Raw genomic sequence first — 14,512 nt, 5'->3', positions numbered from 1 at the left:
ACATAGGCTAGAAAATTCTATATTTTTAAGGTATTGCTTAACATTTTCACTATGTTACATGTTTTTATATATTTTTCCTCTTATGTCAAAGGGAACATTTCTAATTTATACCTCACATCTTTTTATAAAAAAATTAAAATAACAACTCTAAACAGCATTAGCTCAATTTAAATCCCATTTGGTGGTCCCTGTATAGTTTTTAATATCATGCAAAAAAAGCCATCATAATTTGCATCCCATCAACTATTCCCTTAACTCTAAAGAGCTATCATGCCACTCCTAGAGTAGGTCTCTAGGGTTGAAGCCTGTTCTATCACTCCTATGCTAGATCTATTTGGTAGTAAAATCAGGGTTACTAGCCTGGTGCCCCTTACCTGGGAAAAAAAAGTCTGTATTAACCCTGTCTTCACTTTTCTCAGAAAACTGATAATAGATTTTGTCCTTTTACTCTCTGCTCTTTTTAATTCCTGGCATTCCAGAAGTTTTTAGACCTGCCTTTCCAGCTCTTTCCTGGAAATGCTTGAGCTGTTTTAATGGTCTAATGTTTTGCAATTTATCTACTTTGGGCAGTTTCTTTTTTTTTCATGGTGACTGTCTGTTAATATTTGTCAAATTACCAGCAGCTATCTCCCAACACATTCCTACAAATTTCATCTCTCCATCTGTTTTATTTCTAAGTCTTTTCTTTTCTTCTTTCTTCTTTACCTCTTTACCAATCCACCTATTTCACCTGTAAATGGACTCTTGGACTCTTAATAATCTTTCTCTCTCTTTTTTTTTTTTAGAATTATGTTCTAAGGTGTTTCCACATTTATAACTTACAACATAGTAGCTTTGCTGACTTAACCAAAATTATGCTGGAAAGCATAACCTTTGCAAAATATCAACAATACCAGTGAATTAGAGAAGTTTTATGGGATCAAGACTGAGTTATTTAATAATATTGGGCATCTGGTAACCTTAACATAAACCATTATTTTTAGTTCTTTCTGCTCAGTATCTACTCACAAGCATAATATTAACTTTTAAAGTATTAACCTTTAAATATTAACTTTAAAAGTATTAAAATGGGGCTTCCCTGGTGGCGCAGTGGTTGAGAGTCCACCTGCCGATGCAGGGGACACGGGTTCGTGCCCTGGTCCGGGAAGATCCCACATGCCGCAGAGCGGCTGGGTCCGTGAGCCATGGCCACTGAGCCTGCACGTCTGGAGGCTGTGCTCCGCAACAGGAGAGGCCACAATGGTGAGAGGCCCGTGTACCGCAAAAAAAAAAAAAAAAAAAAAAAGTATTAAAATGAAGAATAGAATGATTACTTATTTATAATATCTCCAAAAGATTCTAATCATCTAGGTGGAATGAATTATAGTATTGAATCCTTATTTGTTAGTTAATTTCTTATGGCATCCAGAAAATATGGCTGCTGTCTTATACTGATGGAAACCAATAGCAACCATTGCCTGCTCTGCCACTTAAGACCCATCAGCTGATATAACTGCATTTTCTCTCTGTATTACTAACTGCCATTGTTGTAACTGCTCTTAATGAAGGCGATTTCCCAACCAAAATACTGACATATGCTATGGAGAATACTTTTAATTACATTGACAACAACCCCTCTGACTACTCTAGGAGAGGATTTAAAAAACGTATTTTTAATGCATCCTTACAAGTGAGACACAATCTCCAGAAATTGTGATGTCAGAACTTGAAATATATGTATAGATTTTTCTGAAATCCACCTTTTTGTAAGTGTAGAATAATAGTAAGGTCATCTATGATCCAGATTTATTTCTCCAACATGGTTACATTTAAAAACTCAATGGGGGACTTCCTTGGTGGTGCAGTGGTTAAGAATCTGTCTGCCAGTGCAGGGGACATGGGTTCGATCCCTTGTCTGGGAGGATCCCACATGCGGGGGAGCAACTACGTCTGTGTGCCACAACTACTGAGCCTGCACTCTAGAGCCTGCGAACCACAACTGCTGAGCCCACACACCACAACTACGAGAGTCCGCGTGCCACAACTACTGAGCCCCCGTGCTGCAACTACTGAATCCTGCGCACCCAGAGCCCGTGCTCCGCAACAAGAGAAGCCACCGCAGTGAGAAGCCCGTGCACCGCAATGAAGAGAGTAGCCCCCACTCACCACCACAACTAGACAAAGCCCGCACACAGCAGTGAAGATCCAATGCAGCCAAAAAAAAAAAAAAAAAACAATGGGAAGGCATCTAAAAACCTTGTACAGCAATCTTTGTTTTCAATCAAGGAAACCTAGAAGTCTGTGTTAGAACTATTAAGATGAATACAACTGAAGATACCATATTAAGACTCTTGCCAATTTACACCAAACAATTTAACACTATAGATGCCAGTATAGGCACTTATTGTTCTATAAATAGCAATGCATCATTATTAAGAGAGATGTTTTCTAATGAATGTTGGATTTAATAAGAATTTATTCTTTCATTTGACATTTGTCTCCTTAAGCATCTAGTAGAAAGCTAGCTTAATACTAATGCAAAAGCGTAAGCTTTGACTACTAAATTAGGCTGGCAAATGATTCTCTTAAATTGTCTATCACTTCAAAATTTGCATAAAACTCACATAAACTATAGATTCCTTGCTTGTCTTAATATTTAATATTTGGATCCACTTTATACATTTTCGTTTGTTTTTGAGAAATACTGTAACTTACTAAGAGTTCTAATGTAAGAGAGGTGATCTGCTACTAAATCATATTTCTTAATTTCTTAGGTTTTGATTGTTACCATTTCTGACAACTTTTACCAAAACTGACACGTCTATATGCTTATGCATTAGGTTAAGTCTCAGTTGCCGCGAAGAACTGTTAAGAGCCAATCTAGTAACTTTGACAAAGGACTATTATTCAGTCATGAGAAAGAAGGAAATCATGCCTTTTGCAACAACATGGATGGACCTGGAGGGCATTATGGTGAGTGAAATTAGTGAAAGGTACGTACTGTATAGTATCATCTATATGTGGAATCTATAAAAGCCAAACTTATAGAAACAGAGTAGAATGGTGGTTGCCAGGGGCTGAGAGGTGGGGAAAATGGGGAGATGTTGATCAAAGGGCACCAACTTACAGTTTTACAATGAATAAGTTCTAGGGATCTAATGTACATAATGCATAGTGATTATAGTTAACAATAGTGAAAGTTGAGAGATCTTAAATGTTCTCACACACACCAAAAAATGGTAATTATGTGAGGTGATGAAGGTGTTAACTAACCCTGCTGTGGTAATAATTTCATAATATATAAGTGTATCAAATAAACACATTGTACACCATAAACTTACAAAATGTTATACATCAATTATATCTCAGCAAAGCTGGAAAAACATCTAGTAACTTTGTCTGAAAAATTAAGACCAGTGACTATACAGTTGAGGAGGCTGTTGTAGATCTTCAGTGAGTAGTTATGAAAGCATTTTAAAAAGTAAGAAGCTACTTTGGAGGTTTGAAGTTATTGTTTCATCTTTGGAGGTCACCAAAAAGGTTGCAAAAATATTCTGAATTTGTCAGTAGAAATCAAGTAAAAATCATCCTTAATAGCATAAAGCAAAATAGCCAATCTTTATTTGTAATTTCATTTAAATAAATGTATACTGCACACCTATTACATATATTACCTAGTGTTATGCTGAGAATCTGGGGAAATCAAAGAACTGAATGAGACATGGTCCTGGCTTTCAAGATAATTTCAAGATAGTAACAAAGACAGGCATAATGATAACTATAATTCAAGGGAGAATAAAGGCATAATCAATGTGCATTGAAGTCAAAGGGGAAGAGCAATTAAGTCTGACTAGGGCAATTAAGGAATACTTTATAAAGGAAATACTACTAAGTTTACCTTTGAAAGACATATGAAAACTTAAATTGGAAAGAAGGAAAAAAGGAGAATTCCAAGATGGAAGAAGTAGTGCAATGTGGAGATAAGAGTGTGCTCGATAAATTTGAGGTATGAAGATGCAGGTAGTAAACAGCTGGATGATTAAGGATGGAGACACATAAGTTGATGAACCCAGGTTTTAGGAACATACTCGAAAAACACTTTTTAAGATGAATTGGAAAATCAACAAATAAGATTAGTGAATATTAATAAACCATGCAAGAGGTCCTGAGCCAGGAAAGTATCACAGAAAATGAAAAGGAAGAAACAGGTTTAAGCCATATTATTGACATTGAATCTACTTGACTGAATGAAAGACTTGTAGAATGTCACTGATTTCAATTGGCAGGAGTCTAGAGAGTATATGTAGGAGTGAATTATATGAGTGTAGACCAAGGTAGAAAAAATATTAGGCTGGATTAGGTTGATAAGGGTTTATTCACTCAGGATTTGTGATTTAATGTGTTGTCTTGAGAACCTAGGAGTGGTGTTAATAGTCTCTTAGGTTGGCTATTCGAAGTCTAGACTCAATCAGTTGGGGCCAATCCAGTGAGGCTGAATAACATTACTTCCCTGGCACGACATAGGGGCAGAAATCAAGCCTCAGAAAAATGGTAACACTGGAAGGGGTTTATTATGTGTAACCTGATCAGCCAGTCTTCATTTATATTACCCAAGAAGACCCTGAGGAAACGCTCTTTACCAAGACCTTAAGGAATCCTTTGGTAAGGAGGAGTCCCTGTATCCTTGAAAACTGAAGTAGTGCTCTATGGTGGTTATTCTCTCTATGTGAGAGGTGATGGTAGGGCATGGAACAATGGAATTGCATTCCTTGATGATAGTGGAAATAATAGTGCCAGACAGTTAGAGGCCAAGTAGGGGTGCTTATTCATTATAGACTAAGTGGACACAATTATCATAATAAGCCACAGAGACAAAGTAACAATCAGAATGTTTTGACCTTTGGGGATGTTTGGTGGCATTGATCATGGAGCCTTTAGAAACAAAATAAAAGGGCAGCCAACTAGGGAGCTTCTTGGCATATGTAGGAAGAAAAATCCTAGGCCTGGTGGGCATAAAATTAACTTGAGTTACAATAATGGGGATTTATTTCTTATCTTGTTCCTAGATTTAAGCTACTTTGCAGACCTACAGATCTTTATTTGAGAAGGAGGCCAGGCCCTGTAAGGAATGACCTGGCAATAGGGTCAGAGATATATAGCATGACTCTTTCTCCACATCTGCCTCAGAGGTACCTGCAGCTATTTAACAATGACTGTGCCTGGAGAGGTGGTTCTTATACTTACGTATGCATCAGAATCACCTGGAGGACTTTTAAAATATGGATCCCTGGGTCCTACTGATTTAGTAAGTTTGGGGTGGAAAAACCAGAGTTTATATTTCTAACAAGTTCTCAAGTGATGTTGATGTTACTGGTTTAGAGACCACACTTTGGGAATCATTGCACCTGAGAAGGAAAGCAGATAGACCTTGTGGGGTTATTAGATATTGTTTTTTAAATGACACTGATGCCTAGAGACCTGAAATACCACTGAGGTTCAATGGTCAGAGTTAGGATTTATGAATACCTGGTAATAAATTCTGTATTATCAAATGGCCCAAGTCCATTTTCAGAAGGTGTCCAGAGAGACTTCAGATCCATTTTTTTTTTCCTACAGGCCAAGAATATGTAGTAAGAATAGGAAAATTTCATAACAGAGAATTCCCTGATGTGGAGTGAGTTCTGTTGCATAATAAGGGCCAAGTTGAAGCTCTGGAATTGTCCTCCTTTGCCAAGATAAACCAAAAGCAATACCTCATCCCAAGAGTATGTGCCACCCCAAATACTTAAACAATTACAGAGATGGTGAATGCTACGATATCCTCATTTTCCCCACTTGCTTGGTGGCCAATGCAAAAGTCAGATGGGTCTTTGAGAATGAGGATATATTATCAAAAGCTTAATCAAGTGATGATGCCAATCACATCTGACATTCCCAATGTAGTATCTTTACTGGAGGAAATCAATATGGCCTCTGACACCAGTGACTTAACAAATGCATTTTCCCCTTTCCTCTGTTAGTAAAGATAAACAGAGGCAATAGTTTCCTTCACAAGGCAGGGATATCAATATGCCTTTACTCTCTTGGCCTACCCTATGTCATCTCATCTTTCTGTCTTGAGAGAACTTGATTGCCTTGATATTTCACAGAATAACATGATCATTGGCCTTGTTAAATCAAAAGAAGAAGGCATCTTAAATATGAGACATGAGTACCAAAGAGTTAGAGATAGATCCCATGAACATGCAGGAGCCTGTCACTTTAATGAAGTTTCAGAATCCAGTGATCTGGGTCATGTTAGGAGATCCTCTTTAAAGTGGAGTTGATTTGATGCATTACCCTCCATGATGAAAGGAATACAATGCTTGGTGGGCCTTTTTGTATTTTGGAGGAAACACATTGGGGCATGCTACTCTCATGTATTTAGTGAGTAACCTTAAAGTTGCAAGATTTGAGTGGGACTTGGAACAAGAAAAAGCACTAAAACTTGGACTTATGACCTAGCAAGCCCAATGGCATTAGAAGTGTTTGTGGCAGACTAGCACATCCCCTCAATTCTCCACTTTGTTTTGTGCCCCAGGAGGCTAAACTATATGGACTGAATAACAAACTCTTTTGCCCTCAACATGGAACCTTTGGCAGTTTTCAATAGGAGAATCAGAATAGACCCATAGAATTTTGGAGTAAGGACATGCTGTCTTCTGCTAATAAACTAAACTCAGAAGAAAAAGCAATGACTCATTTGCTACTGGACCTGATAGAAACTGAACACCTTAACAATAGATACCATAGTACTGTGCAACTCAATTGCAGATCTTTAATTGGTGTTATCTAATTCATGGAACCACAAAATTGGAAGTGCACAGAACAATTCTATTATAAAGTGGAAATGGTATAAATGATGTCTTCCAAGTTCAGAAGGCATAAGTAAATTGCAGAAGCAGGTGGCTCAGATTCCTATTGTACTGGCTTGAACTGCTTTGCCACCTTTCTCTCAACTCATACCTATGATCTTATGGAAAATTCCTTATGACATGTGTCAACATAGGTCTCAGTTAATTAGCATAATGTTTTATGTTAATTAACTCTATCCCATGCTCCAGTGCTGCTTTATATGAATAACATTGGTGATGGCTAATGTTTTAGATTTCAGGTGGTAATATGACCAAACTGATATCACTCGGTTGACAATATGGCACCTGATGGGACTTTGTGTGTTGTATTAGTTTCTAGTGGCTGCCATAACAAATTACCATGAACTAGGTGGCTTAAAACAACAAAAATTTATTCTCTCACAGTTCTGGAGGCCAGAAGACCCAAATTAGTATCTCTGAGTCAAAATCAAGGTGTCAGCAAGGCTGTACTCCCTTCAGAAGCTCTAGAGGAGAATATTTTCCTTGCCTCTTTCAGCTTCTGGTGGCTACCAGCATTCCTTGGCTCATGACTGCATCACTCCAATCTCTGCTTTTGTCTTCACATCACTTTCTCCTCTGGGTCTGTATCAAATTTCCCTCTGCCTCTCTCTCATAAGAAGACTTGGAATAGCATTTGGGGCTCACTCAGGTAATCCAGGATAAAATTCTTAACTTAATCTTATCTGCAAAAACCCTTTTTCTAAATAAGGTAATTTTACAGTTTCCAGGAATTAGGACCTCATAGCTTTGGGAACCATTATCCAGCCTACTACATATGACCTCTGTCTTGGGGACACAAATTTTCTACCTGTTGAAGCACAATTATATATGTTGAGATGCAAAAAGGTCGATCGTCCTATATAAATTCCATCTGTTCCTCCACATCCACTCTCTACCATTCTTTATCTCATTCTGTGTTCTGCAAGACTAAACTATATAGACTACATATTAAGCTCTTTTGACCTTTGGCTTGTACTTGAGTTGAGCCCAAATGGGGATCATGGTGAGAGATGGAAGGGAGAGAGGAGGGTGAGGTCAAAGTATTTATTTTCCTATCTCCCTCCTATACCCCCTCACTAAAGACTTTCTGCCTCCCTCTACCAAAAGGTATAACTCCTATTTGACAGCCCTCTCTCTACATAGTTCTCTTTTCTTGTTTCCTTTAAGTACTTCTTGCTCCCTCAGGCCTCAGAGAGGTGACAGAACAGTGGTATGCTGGTAAATATTTAACAGCTAGATCTCTAAAAACAATATGCATACATAGACAAATAGATTAATAAGTTTGTTTTAAATTTTTCTGATACAAAGGATGTGTAGAATACAGTTTACCAGTAAAAATAAAATATACAGTACGCTAAATTCCTTACAGCCAATTGATTTTCACAGAATCCTTTTGTTAATTTTTGCTGAACTCTTACAATTGATAAATAAGTGTAGATCCAGCATGGATTTTGGTTGATATTTTCATTTATGTTAATACTTGTGATGAAAGTGAAACAAAATAGATTTTGGAACTTGTTTGTAAATGATGTGAGTGACTTCCTAACTAAATCAGATAATAGTTTTTGACTACTGGAAGAATATATTACCGAATTTTAAAATTATTATTCACAATGTAATGGCTACAGATGTGAAACACTTTTAAATACAATCTGCATTATTAATACTTTCTCTATCACTTTGTCAAATCTATGCTAATTTCTGTGGTGTAATTTCTCCATCCATGGCCAATTTTAAGCTAACCATGTATCATTGAATGTAAAGTTGGAAAGAGATGCAAAGTAGCCTATTATATATTATTTCTGTCATATATTTGTAATAGACATAAATCTCAAGGATACATGTAACAGTAAAATGTAGTAAAATAATTGAGAAATGATGGATTTTGAATATTTATTACTTTTCCTTTAAATGTAATTTATTTAATTGTAAGGTTATAGAACTTAATTTTTAATAATAGCTGTTTGACAAAGACGTACAAACTTACAAAACTATAATAGTCTGTTTTCACTAGCCAGTTCCAGCCTGCTCTGCCACACCGTTGTAAAACAGCTCTGCTGTTATTTATCGCAGGTACTGTATTATCCCTTATGGTATTCTATATCTTGTCCATACCTTGTAAATAAATAGTTCCTTAATTAAACTCTCCTTAAATTACCAACATAGAATGTGCCATCTATTTTCTGCTAGAGTCTTGGTGGATAAAAGCATATGGATGTTATTTAACTCTATAGAAATGAATTATAATTTCAAGGAGTGAAAAGAAAAAAAGGAGGAACGAGGCCTAGAGCACCCCAAATTTGGAGGTGAAGAAAGAGAAGGAAGAAACAATAAAGGAGACTGAGAAGTAATAGCCTATGAAATAGAAAAACAGAATAATGTGGTGTTCTCGATAGAAAGAGAAGAAAGTGTTTTAAGAAGGAAGCAATGATCAACTCTGCCAAATGCTTAGAGGTCAACTAACATGAGGACTGATAACTGAACGTTGGCTTTGGCAAGATAGATTGTTGGTAACGTTGATATGTGTGCTTTCATTGGAGTGGTGAGGATGAAAGTCTTGTTATGGCAAATTAAGAATGAGAAGTGATTAAGTAGTGACAGCAAGTATAAGATAGTTTTGTGATGAGTTTTGCTATTAAGGGGGAGTGGAGAAAAAGTGCTTTTAGCTGGTGGGAGATGTGGAACTGATCATCCACTGTAACACGAAGACAGAAATATTATACATGGGGACGAATACAAATAGGTTGTCATATATAACTGTTGGGATATGATGTGGTTCTTTTCTGACTGCTTCTGTTTACTCAGGTAAATATTAGGCAATGTCATTGGTTGAGAGTGAAAAAGAATGGGGTGTTTGAGGTTTAAGGAGTGAGAGATGTGAAATAATTGTCATTGTTTTTGATTTTGTGATATTTTACTGAGAGAGCACAATTGAACACAAAAATGTAGTAGGATTGCAAGGACCGTGTAGGGAGAATAAAACCTCTGCATGTGCAGGTCCTTGCTCATTATTTGGCATATATGTATTAGGAGATTCATTTATTTATTCACAAATATTTATCCTGTGCCTACTGTTCTAGGCAACACAGATATAGCAATGAACAAAATGGAAAAATAAAAAAAATCCTGCCTGATTTTTGATATGTTAGAGCAGAGATTGGCAAACTTTTTCTGAAAAGAGGCAGATAGTACATATTTTAAGCTTTGTGAGCTGGGTGGTCTTTGTTGTAACTACTTGACTCATCATTGTAGCACAAAACAAACCGTAGATAATTCGTGAAAGAATGGGCTAGGCTGTGTTTCAATAATACGTTACACAAACAGGTGGCAGGCTGGATTTGGCTCATGGGCCATTGTTTGCCAGCCTTCATGTTAGAGAATGATTGGTGAAATGAAGACAAAGAATGGAAGAGGATGGGGAGTACTTGAGTGAAGGGTTTCATTTTTAAATGCAATGAACAGGTGAAATCATGCTGAGAAGCTAACATTTAAGCCAAGGCTAGGAGAAGGTGAAGGACTAAGCCATGTAGATGAGTGTCCCAAGAAGAGACTGCCAGTGTAAAAGTTCTTCAGCAAGAGTGTATTTTGTGTTTGTACAACATCAAGGTGGCTGAGCAGAATGAGTGAATAGAAGTACTAATGTTAGATGAGATCGGAATTTAAGAGGAAGGAGGATAACTTAGGGCCTTGTAGACTACTGTAAGGACTCTGAATGAAATGAAGTGTCAGTAGAGATTTTGCACAGGGAACTGACATGATTTGAATTACAGGATTCCATAGTTGCTTTATTGAGATAGAGCAGGGCAAGGCTGGAATCACAAATAATTTTTGCATGAATAAATGAGTAAATGAATGAATGAAAGGATGAAGGAACAAGCAGATGAATAAGAATGCATATCACTTATTGATTATTTGAGATTGGAAATATCAACTGGGGATTCAGTGGAGGATATCATAGAAGCTAAAAGTAGGTAGATATAGAATGAGGGAAAAATTGTGACTAGAACTTTAGAGAAACAGATCAGAGATTGATAGAGAAAGAGGAATTAGTGAAGGTGATAGAAAAGAAGTAATTAGGAAGATCTGTGTTTGGTATTTACTAAACCAAACACATGTCCTTGAGAGGGAGATTAAGTAGAGATGGACTGATTACAAAGTTTTTCTTTTTCTTTAAGTTTTCTTGAGAAAACTTAAATTTGTTAATGAAAAGAAGGAAAAGGATAGGAGGGTAACTTAGATAAAAGTTAAAATATAGGAGTAGAGGGCTTCCCTGGTGGCGGAGTGGTTGAGAGTCCGCCTGCGGATGCAGGGGACACGGGTTCGTGCCCCGGTCCAGGAAGATCCCACATGCCGCGCAGCGGCTGGGCCCGTGAGCCATGGCCGCTGGACTTGTGCGTCTGGAGACTGTGCTTCGCAACGGGAGAGGCCACAACAGTGGCAGGCCCACATACCGCAAAAAAAAAAAAAAAAAAGATAGGAGTAGAAAGCTGTAGACCTCAGAAGAGTTAACATTTTTCTACAGCTTGCTTCATATGAGTATGCCAACCAGTTAATTTCATTATGAGCATAATGTCTACTTACACAATTCATTCGTTCAGTAATGTTTATTGGCCATTGATATTTGCTAATCACTGTGCTAGAAACTGATCTCTTCATTACAGTCCAACACATTCAGCTGGAAGTCAGTAATCATGCTGACACACAATGTTACCAATCTACAAGAAATTCTGGAAAATTCTAAGGAAGTTAAGTCAATATATTTATGTAACTGATCAAAATTAAAAGGTTAAGTAAAATATCACTAGCTCCTTGCATTTCTATTGCACTTTATCTCCTTGGGTACCACAGTCTTTCCAAATATTAACCAAGGAGTTTCTAGATACTATATAATGAAGCCAGGAAGTCAAGAGCAGAGGTGAAACAAAAAGTCATGTAAGAATGTTTATTAGAGTGGAAGAAATGAAATTCAGGTCACATAATATCTCAGTTCTATTTACTCATTTATATGTTCTAGGAAGTGTCTTATTTTTAAATATGTATATAAAAACTTGTAATTTTTGTTAAGAAATTAAACATGTTTTAGTGTTCCTTGATTTTAAACCTCTAACTGTAGCTTTCTCTGCCACTGTCTAGAGGTAAGCTGGCCCATGTGACCTTTTACTATAATTTTCTTACACTCATAAAGTCAGTAGCCCCAGATTTCAAATTTTTTCATTATAATACAGATTTAAATCTTTGAACAGTAATATTGAATAAACTCTGGAATGACTTTGAGCTCTAGATGCTGAGTGTGGTAACCTTGAACCTCCCATAAACTGGGGAAAACCTCTAAAGCAACCAAAACAAAGCTCTTGACTTTCTAAATATAACATTTTTTTGACTCCTTGACTTTAATTGTGAACTCTTATTGTTTTTCCTTGACTGGTTTGCCACTATTGTTTGAAGTTAACTTTTTCTCTACTTAGTTGAAAAGCGTGCTTCAATGGATTAAAAGACAAAATTTCATTCCTTCTAATTAAATCTCAGAAAGTAGTTAAGATGTGTCTGAAAAATAAAAATACATATGCATGTTAATTTTCCTAAATTATGATCAAGGATGATGAATCATCCCTTTAACTATTTGTCCTTCCTTTTTAGTCTGACAATAAATTAAGCATGTTTCTTAAATTCGAACTCTACTTCTTTAGTTTTATCTCATCAATCTTTACTTTTATTTTGCATTCTTTCAAACCTTTTTCTTTTTCATTCTGTGCATGTGACTTTTAAAAATTAAAAAGTTACACATGCTTTTTGTAACAAAATAAATCAATATAGAATTGTGTAAAATAAAAAAAGTTCTTCTGTACTTTCCCTAATCCCAAACCACTTCCTAGAGGTAATTATTATGAAGCTTGATAATGGAATAGTGAACATGTCTCTAAACTGTTTTCTCTAAGTATAAACATACACACATTCATACTCACATATATTCTACAACTTGTATTTTTAAATTATTATTGTGTATGGCACAAATAAACACTATTATTAAGTGATTAAATGAATGGGTGGCTAAATAAGTATATAATCTCATGAGATACTTGAATATTTTTAAAAAATAACTATGATATTGGAAAACTTATTTTCTTCTTTTTTGTATTATGGGAATTTAGTACAATACCTTTTTTTTTTTTCTCCACGTGGCATGTGGGATCTTAGTTCCCCGACGAGGGATCAAACCTGTGCCCCCTGCAGTGGAAGCGCAGTCTCAATCACTGGACTGCCAGGGAAGTCCCTAGTACAATATCATTTTAAACTTTTAGAAAAATATTTAATACCCACATTAGAATTCAGGCAAACAGTTGACAACTGATAATTTGACTTCTTTTGTTGTTCTCAGAAAGATAGCTATTAGGTGTTTTGTGCTTAATATTTGTAAACTATTCAAGTAGCTTCAAAATGTAAATTAAAAAATACAGCAGTGATAAGAGAGGTATAGATAATGATTTCATTAAATCATGTTAGCATTTTTAATATGTCATTTACTGCCTATTTCTAAATAGACCATTTTGACATTATATAATTTTGAGTATAGATCCAGTGTATTCTACTGCAGTAATTCCTATAAAGAAACATGGGAAAAATGCAGACTTTGATACTGTGTTTTTGCTAGTTATGAGCAAATCACATCCATTTGGCTTATAACGTATATGTTATATCTCTTCAGAATTTATTCTATATATATCAAAACATTAATTTTGAAATGGTAAGCTTCTGTATGTGCCTTAGAATTCATAATGCATGGGGTGCCTTGCAACCAAATATATATTCAGTTCCTAGCATTATTGGTGTTTCCAGTTTCAATAACTATAATATTATCACCTTTGGACTTTTATGGCATCTTTCATCCGTGGATCTTAAAGGGCTTTACAAACATTAATTCACACAACATTCTTGTGAGGCACAGAAATATCATTAACCCCATATTACAGATGAGGAAACAAGCGCAGAAAGGTTAATAATACGTGCACCACTTTCTACTTGTACAGTGCCTTTGATTCAGGGATCTCTAAGTACACTGGAACCTTTATGATGCTGGTATAGGAGAACAGACCTAAAAACAGGCTTATAGGTTAACTCATGGCAGACTTTTACAATGTAGCACGTAGTTCTAGAAATTGCCCCTTAGTGTAGGTTAATAATATAATATTGAACTATATTCATATAGTTTTCAATTGTAATTGGGAATCATGAATTCAGATTTATCCTTAACTTTCTCTCTAGTGTGAAGGAGTGAGTAGATGATTATGCAACATGGGCAACAGACTATATAAAATGGCATATTATACCCAAAAAATTAAATAACACCTCAAAATTAATTAACAGACAATGACATGATACCAGGCTTGTTGCTGTATGCTTTTTAGGCATTAAAGGTCAGTTGTTTATATTAAAAAGAGTAAATACACAATTTAAGTTTCATCGTATATTTTTATAGTTTTCATCATCTTTGTTCGTTTTTTCATGTCAAAACTAGTTATAACATCTTTCTTTCCTACTATGTAGAGCTCAGTATTCACATATTTACATTAAGATTCACTATGTTTAAAAGACAAGGGGCCCAGATCTGAGTCACCCAAAAC

General features: G+C 36.0%; 1 long non-coding RNA gene across 1 annotated transcript in view; it reads left to right on the top strand.

Moving 5' to 3' along the window:
* LOC132521803 (uncharacterized) overlaps window positions 1-14,512 on the top strand; it is a 147,688-nt gene that overhangs the window by 28,127 nt on the left and 105,049 nt on the right. Inside the window, exon 3 of the long non-coding RNA XR_009540963.1 lies at window positions 2,820-2,952. This is a non-coding gene — a long non-coding RNA (uncharacterized LOC132521803). The remainder of the gene's footprint in view (window positions 1-2,819; window positions 2,953-14,512) is intronic.

This window comes from Lagenorhynchus albirostris, chromosome 6, assembly GCF_949774975.1.
Source record: "Lagenorhynchus albirostris chromosome 6, mLagAlb1.1, whole genome shotgun sequence".
Taxonomy (NCBI): domain Eukaryota; kingdom Metazoa; phylum Chordata; class Mammalia; order Artiodactyla; family Delphinidae; genus Lagenorhynchus; species Lagenorhynchus albirostris.
The sequence above is the reverse complement of the archived record's forward strand: the minus strand, read 5'-3'. Positions and strand labels throughout refer to the sequence as shown.